Below are 17980 nucleotides of genomic sequence, written 5' to 3'. Positions count from 1 at the left end.
CACCTCTTTTCATTCAGGGAAGCTCTGATGTTCTGATGTGTAGCTCTCAGTTGAGCTCCGGTGAGAGAGAGAGAGAGAGAGAGAGCACACAAACTGAACACACAAACTGAACACAACTCATTCACAAGTAAGTGCACCTTCACTCTCACTAACCTGACTCATAAACATGAGAAATGATGCACTGAAGGCGACTGATTTTAGTTGTGAAGAACCTGGTGTGTGACTATTTACATACTAAAGGAAAAAAAAGTTAACATTAATCTTCTGCTTAAAAAATTATAATGTCAGTAATTAATGTTATATTTTATTTATATATACTGGGCCTTGTGTTTGTTATTCTAAATGACATGATGCCACAGTTAGAAGGTGTGTAGGAAGGAAAATGTTCATCTTTTCAACAGAAACTCATAAATTAATGGACAGCCCAGATGAAAACCACAAATTTGGGATTTTCTTTCACACGGTGTTCAGAACTGAAGTGTCACAATTTAGTTTAGTGATAATTAATGATATTGTGATTATTTTAGTGACAGTTTAATGAAATAAACACAGAAAACTCTGTTTCATTTTCTATTCTCAGCACTGTGGAGACAGTTTTCTCACAGGATTTTTTTTTTTAACTATGGAAGGCCAAAGAGATCACATTCTGCCACACTTGTGCATTTTCATTTTATTAGGCCTTTGTTGTATTGACCAATATTTGTGCCATAAATTTGACAGGATTTGACAATTTTAAAATGCAGTGTTTCTATTATTTCCTGTTTGTGTTTTAAGAAAGCCTGGATTATACTTGTTTTTCAATTTGTATTCATGAGACAGCTGCTGCATGTGTCCTGCAGCTGTTTGGAGCATCACTTGTGTTAAATTGGCACCATGGTTACACATGGTCCATGTAAAATTATGAAACAGTACAGATGCCTTCTTCAGTGTTGCTCTGTTTATTGTTTTAATGCAAAATCAGAAGCAGTCAAGGAAGATAATCCAGTCCTGGGCAGAGACTGAACTAGTGGATCGAGTTTTTCATCCTTAGATATGCATATAGAACACAGACAAATATGTGAACAATGCTGCTTGCATACCAGATGCATTTTTCACATGTACCCATAGTGAAACTGAAGTATATTTTCAGTTTGAAAATTTTTTTTTCATTTAAAAAGCTGAAATTAAAACTGGCTTCTTTTGTGGTGAAATGTAATCCTTTTGGTATATCATAATCTTGCGCATGCCAGCGTCCAGCAGAGCAAAGTTCTGCATTTGTTTATGGATTGGCAGGTAGCCAAAGTATTGCAGGTCTAACACAGAGACAAACAACCATTCACACTCATGGGCAATTTAGAGTTGCCAGTTAACATGTTGTAGACGTCAGAGCGGGTGGGCGGAGCACAGAAGTACGGCAGGCCAGAACTGAGTTCCAAAAACTCTTTTATTTTAGCTTTTCAACTTTGACTTTTCACACTCTCCCAGTCACACGCGCGCGCGCACACACACACACACACACACACACACAAGTCATCTGGTGCGGGAGAGAGCTCCCTTCTTCTGCCCTCTCTCTCCTTATATAGGGCGTGGTTGCTGGGAAGACACACAAACACAGGTTAATTCACATCAGGTGTAGTGATTCTGCCACTTACCTTCCCTGACTCCGCCCTCTGGTCACAGACCGACGCTTGACCACGCCCCCACTGCCACATACCCCCACCGCCCGACTCAGGTCGGGCAGCCGTCCGGCCCGCAGCCGACCCCCCCCCCCCCGACGGGAGAGGAAGTCCGCCATGACCATCTGCGCCCCCGGCCTGTGGACCACCTTGAAGTTAAAGGGTTGGAGTGCCAGATACCAACGGGTGATCCGCGCGTTGGCATCCTTCATGCAGTGGAGCCACTGGAGGGGCATGTGGTCCGAACAGAGGGTGAAAGGGCATCCCAGCAGGTAGTAATGGAGGGCGAGGACCGCCCACTTGATGGCCAGGCACTCCTTCTCTATGGTGCTGTAGCGCCCCTCACGCACTGACAGCTTTCGACTAATGTACAGCACTGGGCGATCCTCCCCCTCCACCTCCTGGGACAAAACAGCCCCCAGCCCTCTGTCTGACGCATCCGTCTGCAATATAAAAGGGAGAGAAAAGTCAGGGGAGTGTAACAGTGGCCCCCCACACAGTGCAGCCTTTACCTCAGAAAAAGCCCGCTGGCATTGCTCCGTCCACTGGACCGGATCTGGTGCCCCCTTTTTAGTGAGATCAGTCAACAGGCTGGGGACGTCCGAATAATTAGGTATAAACCTACGATAATAGCCAGCCAGCCCCAGGAACTGTCTCACCCCCTTTTTGGTCTTGGGCCTCAGGCAGGCCCCAATCGCTGCAGTCTTGTTAGTTTGGGGACGCACCTGCCCATTGCCCAAGTGGAAGCCCAGATACCGTACTTCCACCCGCCCAATCGCACACTTCTTTGGGTTGGCTGTGAGACCCGCCCGCCTCAGCGACCTAAGGACAGCCCTCAGGTGTTGTAGGTGCCGCGGCCAGTCATTACTATAGATTATGATGTCGTCAAGGTACGCGGCAGCATAGGTGGCGTGGGGGCGGAGGACCCTATCCATCAGCCGCTGAAATGTAGCGGGCACCCCAAACAGCCCAAAAGGAAGTGTGACAAACTGGTGTAAGCCGAACGGTGTGGAACAGGTCATTTTTTCTTGGGATAATGGAGTCAAGGGGATCTGCCAATAACCCTTTGTCAAATCCAGTGTCGAGTAAAAGCGAGCCGTGCCTAGTCGATCGAGCAACTCATCAATACGAGGCATTGGGTACACATCGAATTTACACACCGTGTTGACTTTTCTATAGTCTACACAGAACCGGACCGACCCGTCGGCCTTGGGTACCAAGACCACTGGGCTGCTCCAGTCGCTGTGGGACTCCTCGACGATGCCCATTTCGAGCATGGCCTCGAGTTCTTCCTGAACCACTTTTTTCTTGTGTTCAGGTAGCCTGTAAGGGCGGCTACACACTACCACCCCCAGGGGCATCTCAATGTGGTGCTCTCTGAGGTCGGTGCGGCCAGGCAGGGGCGAGAACACATCCGAAAATTCGGTCTGCAACTGGGCAACCTCCGCGAGTTGTGTCGGGGAGAGGTGGTCTCCACAGGGGACCGGAGAGGTACACGATGCCAAAACTCCCTTTTGAACCTCCGGCCCCAGCTCCGCCTTCTCCGGAACCACCAACACCAACGCCACAGGGACCTCCTCGTTCCAGAGTTTGAGTAGATTGAGGTGATAAATCTGTAGTGCCCCACCCCTGTCCATTCGCCTCACCTCATAGTCCATGTCCTCGACTCGCCGTGTGACCTCAAAGGGTCCTTGCCACTTGGTGATTAATTTGGAGCTCGATGTGGGCAACAGTACGAGTACTTTATCTCCCGGTGCGAGCTCCCTAAGGCACGTAACCTTGTCGTACAGGTGGGTTTGCCGTTCTTGGGCCTGCCGCAAATTCTCCTGGGTTAGGTGCGTGAGTGTGTGGAGTTTTGCGCGCAGGTCAATAACGTATTGAATTTCATTTTTACTTGGTGAAGGTCCCTCCTCCCAATTTTCTCGCAGCACGTCTAAAATGCCACACGGCTTATGCCCATATAACAATTTGAACGGGGAGAACCCCGTGGAGGCTTGTGGGATCTCTTGGACTGCAAACAACAAGGGTTTGAGCCATTTATCCTAATTACGTGCATGCTCGTTTATAAATTTCTTAATTATATTTTTGAGGGTGCGATTGAATCGTTCGACTAAACTGTCCGTTTGTGGGTGATAAACGCTGGTGCGGATCAGCTTAATACCCAATAACCCATAAAGTTCGTTCAGTGTTCGTGACATAAACGAGGTGCCTTGATCAGTCAGAATCTCTTTCGGGATTCCAACTCGGGAGATAACGCGGAAGAACGCTTCCGCAATACTGCGTGCTGAGATATTGCAAAGAGGCACTGCTTCCGGGTATAGCGTTGCATAGTCCACTAGAACTAATATAAAGCGGTACCCTCGTGTTGACCGATCTAATGGCCCGACGAGATCCATCCCAATTCTTTCGAACAGGGTCTTGATTAATGGGAGAGGGCGCAAAGGTGCTTTTGGAATGGCCACTGGATTTACTAACTGGCATTCGCGGCATGCCGTACACCACCTACGGACATCGCCGTGAATTCCTGGCCAATAGAACCAGGCCATTATTCAGGCTAGTGTTTTATCCTGCCCTAAGTGTCCAGCCATGGGATTAAAGTGAGCCGCCTGGAATACCAATTCCCGGCGGCTTTTTGGAATCAAGAGCTGCGTGATTTGTTCTTTAGTCTGAGTGTCCTGCATCACTCAGTATAATCGATCCTTCATAATAGAAAAATAAGGGAAGGATGGGGTGGTGTTTGGCTGGAGCGTTTGACCATCGATTACTCTCACTTGGTCAAACGCATGCCGCAGAGTCTCGTCTCGCGACTGCTCTAACGGGAAATCTGCAAGGGATTCCCCAAGAGAGGGAGGAGGAGCCGGCGGCTCCTCACTCTGATGCGGAGATGGCGTAGATGGCTCTGTGACAGTTGCTCTCGCCAAAGTGACACTGGGACCTCCCCTTGCTGAAATACAGCAGGACCCACTCTTTACTAAATGACTCATTAATGCCCCGAATCCTGGCCAATCAGTCCCCAAAATTATCGAGTGGGTGAGGCGAGGATTAACCGCCGCCTTTATACAAAATTTTTCCCCTCTGAAAAAAATGTGGACTGACACTAAAGGGTAGCTGTGAACATCCCCATGCACACACAACACCTTCACCCCCTGTGCTCCCCCCAATGCTTCATCTTGCACCAGGCTTTGGTGGATTGAGGTCTGATTACAGCCAGAGCCCACCAAAGCCTGATATGTATCCCCTTGGATACTCACCGGTATGCGATACGCTCCGGCCCGATCGAGGGCGGCTCCTGGCGCATTGGGGATCTGAACCACTGTGCCCACTTCCATCACCGAGCACTGCTGTTGGAGGTGGCCCGGCTCCCCGCAGCGCCAGCAAACTGGCCCGGGCTTTCTCTCTGCACCGGTACTCTGGGGCTCACTCACCTGAGGGGGGGGAGAGACAGACACGGAAGTGGGAAATGGGAGGACACCACGGGTGCAGCGGACCGGCTGTGAGGGAGCCGGCCCCCGCCTCCACGGTGGGGGAATGGGGCGAGGACGAGACACAGAAGGGGAGGGAGAGAGAGAGAGAGAGAGAGAGAAGAGAAGCGAAGAGGGGATCTGTGATCCTGCTGCGGGAACAGCCGCCAAATGATCCTCCGCCAACTTGATGGCCTGATCCAGCGACGCCGGGCGATTGCACTGGACCCACTCCGCCATTCCTTTGGGAAGTTGCGTGGTGAACTGCTCCAGTGCCACCAGGTCAACGACTCCTTCGGCGTCGTGGTTGTCAGCCATCAGCCACCACCTGCAGGCGTCCCGGAGTTGCTGGCCAAACGCGAACGGGTGGCCGACCTCCTCTAGGTGCAGAGCTCGGAAGTGCTGACGATGTTGTTCGTGGGTGCGCCCCACACGCTGGAGAACGGCCCGGCGCAGGTCCGCGTAGACCAGCCAGCTGTCAGCGGGGAGCTGTAGCACGGCCAGCTGCACCTCGCCCGTTAGCAGGGGGAGGAGGCGCGCCACGCGCTGTTCCACCGGCCACCCCGAGGCTTCTGCTGCTTGTTCAAATACCATGAGGAAGGCCTCGGGGTCATCATGCGGGCCCATCTTCGTTGAGGTGAGGTGGAGTGGGCCTGCAGCGGTGGAGATGGTGGCCCCCGCTGACGCGAGGAGGTGCCGGAATGCCTGACGATCTTCCTGTTGCTCCAGCACTAGGGCCTCAAACCGTTGTTCTTGCTCCTTTCAGAGGGCGAGCAGTGCCTGGATCTGGCTCTGTTGGGCCATGGTGAGGGCGTGGATCAGGTCTGCGAAGGAGGAGGACTCCATGGGGCTGTTCTCTTCTGTGCTCGGTCCCGGGTTTCAGCATCACTGTAGATGTCAGAGCGGGTGGGTGGAGCACAGAAGTATGGCAGGCCAGAACTGAGTTCCAAAAACTCTTTTATTTTAGCTTTTCAGCTTTGACTTTTCATACTCTCCCAGTCACGCGCGCGCGCGCGCGCGCACGCACACACACACACACACACACACACACACACACACACGCACACACACACAAGTGTCATCTGGTGCGGGAGAGAGCTCCCTTCCTCTGCCCTCTCTCTCCTTATATAGGGCGTGGTTGCTGGGAAGACACACAAACACAGGTTAATTCACATCAGGTGTAGTGATTCTGCCACTTACCTTCCCTGACTCCGCCCTCTGGTCACAGACCAATGCTTGACCACGCCCCCACTGCCACACATGTCTTTGGGCTGTTTGAGGAAACCCACACAAGCACGAAGAGAACATGCAAACTCTGCATGTAAAGGCCCCAGTCAGCCAGGAGGGCTGAACCCAGAACCTTCTTGCTGTGAGGTGACAGTGCTTACCACTGCACTACCATACCACCCACATGGTGTCAGGTTAGAGCTTAAATGAAGTAAGTAAAATTAAACATGTACGTGATAGTGTTGGATTCAAGGTAAAAGTCTCCATAAATTTCTCTGAAGTTGGTTATATGATTGACAGCTGACCCTGAGAGAGTTATAGTTTTTAACTCTTACTCAGGTTCTGAAGGTATGTACAGTATGTTATCGCAGAGCACTTGATTTGCCATATTCTGTGTGTGTGTTGCAGGTTATTATTGTGCTGATAGTTTGACAGGCATCATTACATCTGTTTAAAAAAAATTCAGATACATATGTAATATGCAACGAATAAACACTGTGGTGCTGTAATAGGAAAATAATCAACTACCCATCCACAATTGCTCTTATCCTCGGGCAAATTTGACGATTGCAATTTTTAGTTATTAATGAATGATGTCATATTTTATCTATTTATAGTGATCTTTAATCTTGTGGAATGTTCACAAAACAAATTACTTCCTATTCTCACTTACATAACAGGTACAGTAGATAGTCTACAGTCGAAAAAAAATTACATACCCCTGTTAAAATTGCAAGTTTTGGTCATGTCAGACTTTTTTTTTAACAGTTTTAACATGAAATACAACAGCTAACAAAATTCAAGTGAAAAACAAATGTTTGTGGGAACGTAACTTGCTGTAGTATAAGAGGAATAAAACACTTTAGGACATTAAAGTGTTATGAGAAAATAATAAATTTATTAATCGACAGCATGCCCCATCATGTTTTATTCTTCCCATATTCACTGCCTTGCACTTCCAGTTCCCTCATCTCTACTCCTCAGAGTGAAGAGAAATGTCCTCCTGCGGCAAAAAACTCAAGGACCTGGATAACCTGACCAAGGATGACTCTGAGAGATTTAAATCGTCCCTGACGAATAACTTGGCAGAGGGTTTTGAACCTTTTCCTAGTGGCAGCCTGGAAGAAGCTACAGTGATCGATATTGTGGACCTGTTGGTGGATGAGTACGATGAATCACACATCACTGAGATCACTGTACAGATTCATAAAGAGATGCACAACAACCAACCCGCCAATGACCTGGAACAGGAATGCGAGGATCACGTGACAGGAGGTAAAAGTGTTTGTTTTTTATTTGTTTGTTTGTTTGTTTGTTTGTTTTTACTATGATTTAAACACAGCTGATTGAACAAAAAAAAAATCCAAAAGACACATTCTGCACCAGATCATCAGATCCCTGCAGAATTTAGTGCCTGTCTGATTTACATTTCCTGGTTGAACTGCAGCTAATTACATAAATAATCGTTTTAATAATGACAAATTTATTCATTGTTTCATTTGTCATTTGTTATATTTACAGTGGTGCTTGAAAGTTTGTGAACTCTTTAGAATTTTCTATATTTCTGCATAAATATGACCTAAAACATCATCAGATTTTCACACAAGCCCTAAAACTAGATAAAGAGAACCCAGTTAAACAAATGAGGCAAAAAATATTATACTTGGTCATTTATTTATTGAGGAAAATGATCCAATATTACATATCTGTGAGTGGCAAAAGTATGTGAACCTTTGCTTTCAGTATCTGGTGTGACCCCCTTGTGCAGCAATAACTGCAACTAAATGTTTGCGGTAACTGTTGATCAGTCCTGCACACCGGCTTGGAGTAATTTTAGCCCATTCCTCCATACAGAACAGCTTCAACTCTGGGATGTTGGTGGGTTTCCTCACATGAACTGCTCGCTTCAGGGCCTTCCACAACATTTCGACTAGATTAAGGTCAGGACTTCGGTTTGGCCATTCCAAAACATTAACTTTATTCTTCTTTAACTGTTCTTTGGTAGAACAACTTGTGTGCTTAGGGTCGTTGTCTTGCTGCATGAACCACCTCCTCTTCAGATTCAGTTCATGGACAGATGTCCTGACATTTTCCTTTAGAATTTGCTGGTATAATTCAGAATTCATTGTTCCATCAATGATGGCAAGCCGTCCGGGCCCAGATGCAGCAAAGCAGGCCCAAACCATGATACTACCACCACCATGTTTCACAGATGGGATAAGGTTCTTATGCTGGAATACAGTGTTTTCCTTTCTCCAAACATAATGCTTCTCATTTAAACCAAAAAGTTCTATTTTGAATGAATGAATGAACCCTTTATTATCACTGTTACCAGTGAAATTGACCATCAACCTGTCCTTACAGAGGGGGAACAGGACAGGAAGACAGGGATAAAAGAAAAGGAAACACAGTAGTAACAAGAGGAGGAAAAAAGACACCCCCACATTATGCTCCTGTCAGGAGCACAATGTGGAAACATTAAAAAACCTCAGCACATAAGCAAGCACACTTCCAACACTTTTTACAACATGAAAACATGGGACTTGAGGGGAGGAAAGGGGGGAAAGGAGGGGCAATCAGGGGTGGGGGTGAGGGGAGGAGGTAGAGGTAACCCAGCGCAAGCAAGCAACTGTCCGCTCCTGCAGCCATGAGGGTGCTGGTCACGCACCCACTTGTCACACTGCGGGTGAAAAATGTTGACCGCGGAAAATTCGGGAAGGAATGCGAAGAATGCGAGAGCGTCTCCCAGCAGTGACCTTCAGGGGGAAATGTTGCCCCAGCAATGGCCTTGATCGAGGCTGGTGCTGTTCAGGGAGCTGAATGTCGATAAGATAGAGATTGTTTGGTCTTTCAAACAGACGCAGTCTTTACACATCCACACCACTCATCTATATCTGTCCATTCTGTTCAATTCAATTCAATTTGGTCTCCAAAATATTTATTCCTTGCAAAGCCGAAAGCGTCTCCAAGATGACAACCATGTTGTGGTTCAAGTTCTAATAGCCACAATCTGAGTACCGACAGCTTTGCCCACCGCTTCAATCATATTGGGCAGCTTTGTGGGGCTTTGAACAGCTGTCACCGTTGTCTGATTTCCTCGATATACCAGGGCAATGCCTAATCCAATCAGCAAAAGTCTGGTAATCATGGTTCCGAATAGGTAGATATCTTCAATGTCCTCCACAGACGTTCCAGCAGGACAGGCGGGTTCCCCTGTACCCAGGCTTCTCGTCGAGAAAACTGTCAATTTCATTAGGAGACCAGTTTATCAAATCCATGCTTTTTTAGTTTAGAAATTCAATGTGGAGTCTCTCAAAAAAAAAAGTATAGGCAGATGAGACGAGACAAAGAGCACATGCAGGAAAAAAAAGGGAGAGGAGAGGAGAGCAGAGAAATATGACCACCTTCCGTGAGAGCACAGAGAGAAATCCGTCTCATTGGTCTCATCCGTCCACAAAACATTTTTCCAATAGCCTTCTGGCTTGTCCATGTGATCTCTACAAACTCCAGACGAGCAGCAATGTTCTTTTTGGAGAGCAGTGGCTTTCTCCTTGCAACCCTGCCATGCACACCATTGTTGTTCAGTGTTCTCCTGATGGTGGACTCATGAACATTAACATCAGTCAATGTGAGAGAGGCCTTCAGTTGCTTAGAAGTTACCCTGGGGTCCTTTGTGACCTCACTGACAATTACACGCCTTGCTTTTGGAGTGATCTTTGTTGGTCGACCACTCCTGGGGAGGGTAACAATGGTCTTGAATTTCCTCCATTTGTACACAATCTGTCTCACTGTGGATTGGTGGAGTCCAAACTCTTTAGAGATGGTTTTGTAAACTTTTCCAGCCTGATGAGCATCAACAACGCTTTTTCTGAGGTTCTCAGAAATCTCCTTTGTTCGTGCCATGATACACTTCCACAAACATGTGTTGTGAAGATCAGACTTTAATAGATCCCTGTTCTTTAAATTAAACAGGGTGCCCACTCACACCTGATTGTCATCCTGACTCTAATTTCACCTTCAAATTAACTGCTAATCCTAGAGGTTCACATACTTTTGCCACTCACAGATCATTTTCCTCAATAAATAAATGACCAAGTATAATATTTCTGTCTCATTTGTTTAACCGGGTTCTCTTTATCTACTTTTAAGACTTGTGTGGGCGGCACTGTGGTGTAGTGGTTAGCGCTGTCGCCTCACAGCAAGAAGGTCCGGGTTCGAGCCCTGTGGCCAGCGAGGGCCTTTCTGTGCGGAGTTTGCATGTTCTCCCTGTGTCTGCATGGGTTTCCTCCGGGTGCTCTGGTTTCCCCCACAGTCCAAAGACATGCAAGTTAGGTTAACTGGTGACTCTAAATTGACCGTAGGTGTGAATGTGAGTGTGAATGGTTGTCTGCGTCTATGTGTCAGCCCTGTGATGACCTGGCGACTTGTCCAGGGTGTACCCCACCTTTCACCTGTAGTCAGCTGGGATAGGCTCCAGCTTGCCTGCGACCCTGTAGAACAGGATAAAGCGGCTAGAGATAATGAGATGAGATGAGAACTTGTGTGAAAATCTGATGATGGTTTAGGTCATATTTATGCAGAAATACAGAAAATTCTAAAGGGTTCACAAACTTTCAAGCACCACTGTAAGTCAAGTGGCATGGTGGTGTAGTGGTTAGCACTGTTGCCTCACAGCAAGAAGGTTCTGGGTTTGAGCCCACTGGCCAATGGGGCCTTTCTGTGTGGAGTTTACATGTTCTCCCTGTGACTGTGTGGGTTTCCTCCAGGTGCTCCGGTTTCCCCCACAGTCCAAAGACATGCAGGTTAGGTTAACTGGTGACTCTAAATTGACCGTAGGTGTGAATGTGAGTGTGAATGGTTGACTGTGTCTATGTGTCAGCCCTGTGATAATCTGGTGACTTGTCCAGGGTGTACCCTGCCTCTCACCCATAGTCAGCTGGGATAGGCTCCAGCTCACCCACAACCCTGCACAGGATAAGCGGTTACAGATAATGGATGGATGGATGGATGGATGGATGGATATGGTTAAGGGGATCTGCCAATAACCCTTTGTCAAATCCAGTGTCGAGTAAAAGCAAGCCATGCCTAGTCGATCCAGCAACTCATCAATACAAGGCATTGGGTATGCATCGAATTTAGACACCGCGTTGACTTTTCTATAGTCTACACAGGACCGGACCGACCCATCGGCCTTGGGAACCAAGACCACCGGGCTGCGTTATAAGGGCAGCTGCACACTACCACCCCCGGGGGTGTCTCGATGTGGTGCTCTATGAGGCGGGTGCGGCCGGGCAGGGGCGAGAACACGTCCAAAAATTTGGTCTGCGACTGGGCAACCTCACTGAATTGGGTCAGGGAGTGGTGGTCTCCACAGGGGACCGGAGAGGTACGCGATGTCAATGTTCCCTTTTAAACCTCCGGCCCCAGCTCCACCTTCTCCGGAACCACCGACACCAACACCACGGGGTCCTCCTCGTTCCAGAGTTTGAGTAGATTGAGGTGGTAAATCTGTAGTGCCCCACCCCTGTCCATTTGCCTCACCTCATAGTCGACATCCCCGACTCACCGTTTGACCTCAAAGGGTCCTTGCCACTTGGTGATCAATTTGGAGCTTGACGTGGGCAACAGTACGAGTATTTTATCTCCCGGTGCGAACTCCCTAAGGCGCATACCCCTGTCGTACAGGCAGATTTGCCGTTCTTGGGCCTGCCGCAAATTCTCCTGGGTTAGGTGTGTGAGTGTGTGGAGTTTTGCATGCAGGTCAATAACGTATTGGATTTCATTTTTGCTTGGTGAAGGTCCCTCCTCCCAATTTTCCCGCAGTACATCTAGGATGCCGCGCGGCTTACGCCCATATAATAATTCAAACAGGGAGAACCCCGTGGAGGCTTGTGGGACCTCTCACACTCCTAATAACAGGGGTTCGAGCCACTTATCCCAATTGCGTGCGTCCTTGCGTACAAACTTTTTAATTATATTCTTAAGGGTGCGATTGAACCGTTTGACTAAACCGTTTGTGGGTGATAAACGCTGGTGCAGATTGGCTTAATTCTCAGTAACCCATACAGTTCGCGCAGTGTGCGTGACATAAACGAAGTGCCTTGATCAGTCAGAATCTCTTTGGGGATTCCAACTCGGGAGATGACTTGGAAGAGCACTTCTGCAATACTGCGTGCTGAGATATTGCGAAGAGGCACTGCTTCCGGGTATCGCGTTGCATAGTCCACCAGAACTAAAATAAAGTGATACCCTCGTGTCGACCGATCTCATGGCCCGACGAGATCCATCCCAATTCTTTCAAACGGGGTCTCGATTAATGGTAGAGGGCGCAAAGGCGCTTTTGGAATGGCCGCTGGATTTACTAACTGGCATTCGCGGCATGCCGTACACCACCTACGGACATCGCCGCGAATCCCTGGCCAATAGAACCAGGCCATTATTCAGGCTAGTGTCTTATCCTGCCCCAAGTGTCCAGCCATGGGATTAAAGTGAGCCGCCTGGAATACCAATTCCCGGCAGCGCTTTGGGATCAAAAGTTGTGAGACCGTCTCCTTAGTCTGAGTGTTCTGCGTCACTCGGTATAATCTATCTCTCATAATGGAGAAATAGGGGAAGGACGGGGTGGTGTTTGGCTGGAACATTTGACCATCGATTACTCTCACTTGGTCAAACGCATGCCGCAGAGTCTCATCTCACAACTGCTCTAATGGGAAATCCGCAAAGGATTCCCCAAGAGAGGGAGGAGGAACCTGCTGCTCCTCACTCTGATGCGGAGATGACGTAGACGGCTCTGTGACAGCTGCTCCCACCAATGCCACACCGGGACCTCCCCCCCCCTGCTGAAATACGGCAGGACCCACTCTTCACTAAATGAGTCATTAACTCCTGAAATCCCTGCCAATCAGTCCCCAAAATTATCGAGTGGGTCAGGCAAGGATTAACCGCCGCCTTTACACTAGATTTCTCCCCTTGAAATAGAACATGGACCGACACTAAAGGGTAGTTGTGAACATCCCTGTGCACACACAACACCTTCACCAATTGTGCTCCCCCCAATGCCTCGTCTTGCACCAGGCTTTGGTGGATTGAGGTCTGATTACAGCCGGAGTCCACCAAAGCCTGATACGTATCCCCTTGGACACTCACCGGTATGCGATATGCTCCGGCCCAATCGAGGGCAGTTCCTGGTGCGTCGGGGATCCAGACCACCACACCCACCTCCCTTACTGAGCACTGATGCTGGAGGTGCCCCGGCTCCCCGCAGTGCCAGCAAACTGGCCCGGGCTGTCTCTCTGCACCGGCGCTCTGGGGCTCACTCACCTGAGGGGGGGGGAGAGACAGACACGGAAGTGGGAAAAGGGAGGGCACCACGGCTGCGGCGGGCTGGCTGTGAGGGAGCCAGCCCCCGCGTCCACAGTGGGGAACGGGGCGAGGACAAGACACAGAAGGGGGGGAAGAGAGAGAGAGAGGAGAGAAGCGAAGAGGGGATCTGTGATCCTGCCATGGGAACAGCCGCTAAATGATCCTCCACCAACTCGATGGCCTGATCCAGCGACGTCAGGCGATGGCACTGGACCCACTCTGCGGTCCCTTTGGGAAGTTGTGCGATGAACTGCTCCAGCGCCACCAGATCGACGATTCCCTCGGCGTCGCAGTTGTCAGCCCTCAGCCACCACCGGCAGGCGTCCTGGAGTTGCTGGCTAAACGCAAACGGGCGGCCGATCTCCTCTAGGCGCAGAGTGCGGAAGAGCTGTCGATGTTGCTCTGGAGTGCGCCCCACACGCTGGAGGACGGCCCGGCGCAGGTCCACGTAGACCAGCCGGCTGTCAGCGGGGAGTTGTAGCGCGGCCAGCTGCGCCTCGCCCATTAGCAGGGGGAGGAGGCACGCCGCGCGCTGTTCCACCGGCCAGCCCCAGGCCTCTGCTGCTTGTTTGAATTCAGACATGCACACACACATCGTTTGTCTGGCTGGGGAGAGAGCTCCCTTCCTCCTCTCTCTCCCTCCTTATATAGGGCACGGTCACTGGGGAAGACACACAAACACAGGTTAATTGACATCAGGTGCCGTGATTCTGCCACTTACCTTCCCTGACTCCGCCCTCCGGTCATAGACCGACGCTTGACCATACCCCCACTGCCACACACTTGTTTGCACAGGCGTTGAAGCAGTTGAAGGTGAAGCATAACTGTGCGTCTGCTTATCATGCACAGAGTCAAGGAGCATTGGAGCGTTTTCACCAAACATTAAAGTCCTTGTTGCGTGCGTACTGCACAGAGATAGGGAGAGATTGGGAGGAAAGCCTACCTTGGTTGATGTTGTCAGTCCGAGAGTTGTGCAGGAAAGCACTAGGTTTAGCCCCAATGACCTTGTTTTTGGCCATACAGTGCGTGGTCCCTTAGCAGTCCTGTGAGATGGCTTAGGTGATACTAATCCACCCAAGAATTTGATAGATTATGTGAACGGTTTTCACTATCATTTGTATACAGCGGCTGAAAAGGCACATGAAAATCTGGAAGTGTCTCAGTTTAAAATGAAAACTGTGTATGACCGCCAGACAGAGCATCGCCAGTTTAGTCCTGGAGACCAGGTTTTGGCTCTCACTCCAATTGTAAGTTCATCATTTCAAGCAAAGTTCTCAGGCCCGTACACTGTGGAGTGACAAGTTTCAGAGCAGAATTACTTCATTTCCACTCCAAAGCATAGGAAATCTTCTCGTCTCTGTTATGTCAACCTGTTAAAGCCTTATTATTCATGTGATGTTACTGTTGTGCCTGAGTCTAGTGCACAAAGTTTAGGTGCCAGTCCGGTACTCCCTGTTGGGGGGAATTGATAAACCTGTGTATTACTTCTCAAAAAAGTTCAACTCCTACCAACTGAACTATTCAATAATAGAGAAGGAAGCGCTGGCTCTCATTTGGGCGCTGCAGCACTTTGAGGTTTATGTTGGTACTGGGGGGGAACAAGTAGTTGTGTATACTGATCATAACCCATTGATCTTTTTGAGTTCGCTGCACTGCCCAAACCAGTGTCTGATGCGGTGGACTTTGTTCTTGCAGGGCCATAATTTAGAGGTCAGTCACATTAAAGGCAAGGACAATATAATGGCAGATTCTTTTTTCTCGTGCCCCTGTGGACTAAATAGTCTTAGAACAGAAGTTGTGAAAGTTAGTACTGTGATTATAAATTGTTGTAAATTCTGTCATTCTTCCCTCTGTTCCCATCTCCCTCTTAAAATGCTTCTTTTTCAGGTATCTGATTGCAGAGGTGGGGCGTAGGTTCAAAGGGGAGGTAAGGTAATAGTTTGTTTTTGTTTGGTTTTTGGGTTTGCGGTGATCCCTGTCGGGACCCTGTCTTGAGGGGGAGGGTGTGGTGGCCCCTGCTGTTGAGGCAGCAGTTTCCTGATGAGATTTTGGTTTGTGGGCTGGGTTTGGTGATCAGGGGCACCTGGGCTTGGTGCCCTGAGATTATAAATACCCATGATTGATTTATTCTCGCTCTCTCTCCTCTCTCCAGCAGACGTCCCGTGAGGTGATGTGGCGGCCACGGTGTTTCTTTATTTTTAGTTTATGCATTTGACAACACGCATCCATTACATTTTACACACATGCACACCCTACACAACTGATAATACTGATGTCCATATCCTATTTTGTGATGTTGTTCTATTTTTCGTTGTTGTATGTGAAATTAATAAACATGTTAACCCTTCTAAAATCGGTGTAACTCTGGTCTTGTCATGGCCCAAAGAGCCAGGTTGTGACACCTGAGGTCATTTGTTTGTTGATAGAAGTTGGTGAAGACCACACAATGAGGAGCGGTGCAAAGAAAGTTGCTATGTTTAAGTACTAGATTTTAATAAAATGAAATATGAGGAGCAGGCCCGTCGACAGGGGGGGACAAACAGGTATGTTGTCCCGGGCCCAGGAATGGGGAAGGCCCAGAACTGGGCTCTCATGAAGTTGCGATTATTTTATTTCATTTCAAAATAGGGCTGCACAATTAATCGAATTTAATTGAAAATCGTGATTTTGGCTGCCACGATTAAATTAAATGAAAATCGCGATTTATTTCCATTTAAAATGCGAGCTCTGCTGCATATCTGATCAAGCACTTTTTGACCAGTACTCCGCCAAACCATTAGGGGGCGAACCGATGCATGTAAGGTTTCATTACTCTGCCTAAATAAGCAAGCAAGCCAAGTGCGCAGAGCTTCAGTGCAGCGGTATCCAGTGTTGCCAGATTGGGCGGTTTTAAGTGAATTTTGGCGGATTTGAACATATTTTGGGCTGGAAAATGTCAGCAGTGTCTGGCAACACTGGCGGTATCTTCTTCAAGGGGTGATAGCGTGAGAGTAGGTAACAGATTGAGCGTATTTAGCACTGGAGGCAATGTTGTGACCTGCCTTCGCTCATGTTTAAAGCCAGAGCATGTTGATAGGCTGGTCTTTCTAGCTAAAAACTTGTAGGCCTCAGCATACCTGTCAACCCTCCCGTTTTTCCCGGGAAATCCCTTATTTTGACTTATTTCCCGCTGTCTTCCCGTTTTTTTATTTCCCTGAAAATATCCCGTATTTTCACATTATATAAACGTCCCGTATTTTCACAATATAAAAAAGTCGGTAGGTCCAGAATTCATGACGCGCCTCTGACAGGAGTTTACAGCAGGAAGTCGGGCCATGAATTCACGTCCCCGCCCTCTCAGGCATCAGTAATTACATAACTACGTCCGGAGGCGAGGCTGAACAAGTGATTAGGTCCAGTGTTGCCAAGTTGGGCGGTTTCAAGTGCATTTTGACGGGTTTTGAACATATTTTGGGCTGGAAAACGTCAGCAGTATCTGGCAACACTGATTAGGTCTGAGGTGAAGATGGCGATGCTAATAGCTAAGAAAAACATTAGCCTCTCTTTCTTTGATGATTTCAACAAGTGCGTGGCTGGAATGTTCCCAGACTCTTCCATCGCAAATAAATTTTCCATAGGGAAAACGAAAGCCTCCCAAATAATCAAAGGTAAGCTACACATGTTTACATTAAGTATGTCCTGGCTAAGACCTCATAAATAGCCTAGTGTAAACTAATTGGTGTATTAACTGTTTTATCCACTCATTGTCTATTTCATTTTCTATCTGAAACTTACCCATTTTAAATCACTCTTGGTTTAATATCTTATATTACTCTATCTCTTTATTACTCTATCTATCTATCTATCTATCTATCTATCTATCTATCTATCTATCTATCTATCTATCTATCTATCTAGTGTTCCGAGGCCATGACTATGGGAAAACCATAATAAATTGCAATGGAATTTAATTTATTGACTGGTTATATAATGACCTTTCTTATTTTAACATAAGATCCGTATTTTAGCCCTTAATTTGGGAAATAACTGGTACCACTGAAAGCAAATAAAAATAAATGTATAGTTTATTCACAAATGCACTCTATAAACCATAAGCATATTGAGTTTGGGTCTTGGCTATCACCAACATGCACCAGAGTACAGGAAATCACAAATACTAGATAGAAAATTCCCCCCATTCAACTACACACCCACTTTTGGTGAAGGGTATGACTTTCCGAAATTTTCCCTTATTTTGAGTTAAAAATCTGAGAAATATCCCTTTTTTTCAAACCT

General features: G+C 47.9%; 1 long non-coding RNA gene across 1 annotated transcript; it reads left to right on the top strand.

Annotated features, from left to right (window-relative positions):
- Positions 1 to 37: 37 nt before the first annotated feature.
- LOC132882675 (uncharacterized) lies at positions 38 to 16058 on the top strand. The gene is made up of 4 exons (XR_009654214.1): positions 38 to 127; positions 7306 to 7618; positions 15593 to 15632; positions 15858 to 16058. It is a non-coding gene; the product is annotated as an uncharacterized LOC132882675 (long non-coding RNA).
- Positions 16059 to 17980: the final 1922 nt, after the last annotated feature.

Source organism: Neoarius graeffei, chromosome 3 (genome assembly GCF_027579695.1).
Source record: "Neoarius graeffei isolate fNeoGra1 chromosome 3, fNeoGra1.pri, whole genome shotgun sequence".
Taxonomy (NCBI): Eukaryota; Metazoa; Chordata; class Actinopteri; order Siluriformes; family Ariidae; genus Neoarius; species Neoarius graeffei.
This window is presented reverse-complemented; position numbering and strand designations above follow the sequence as displayed.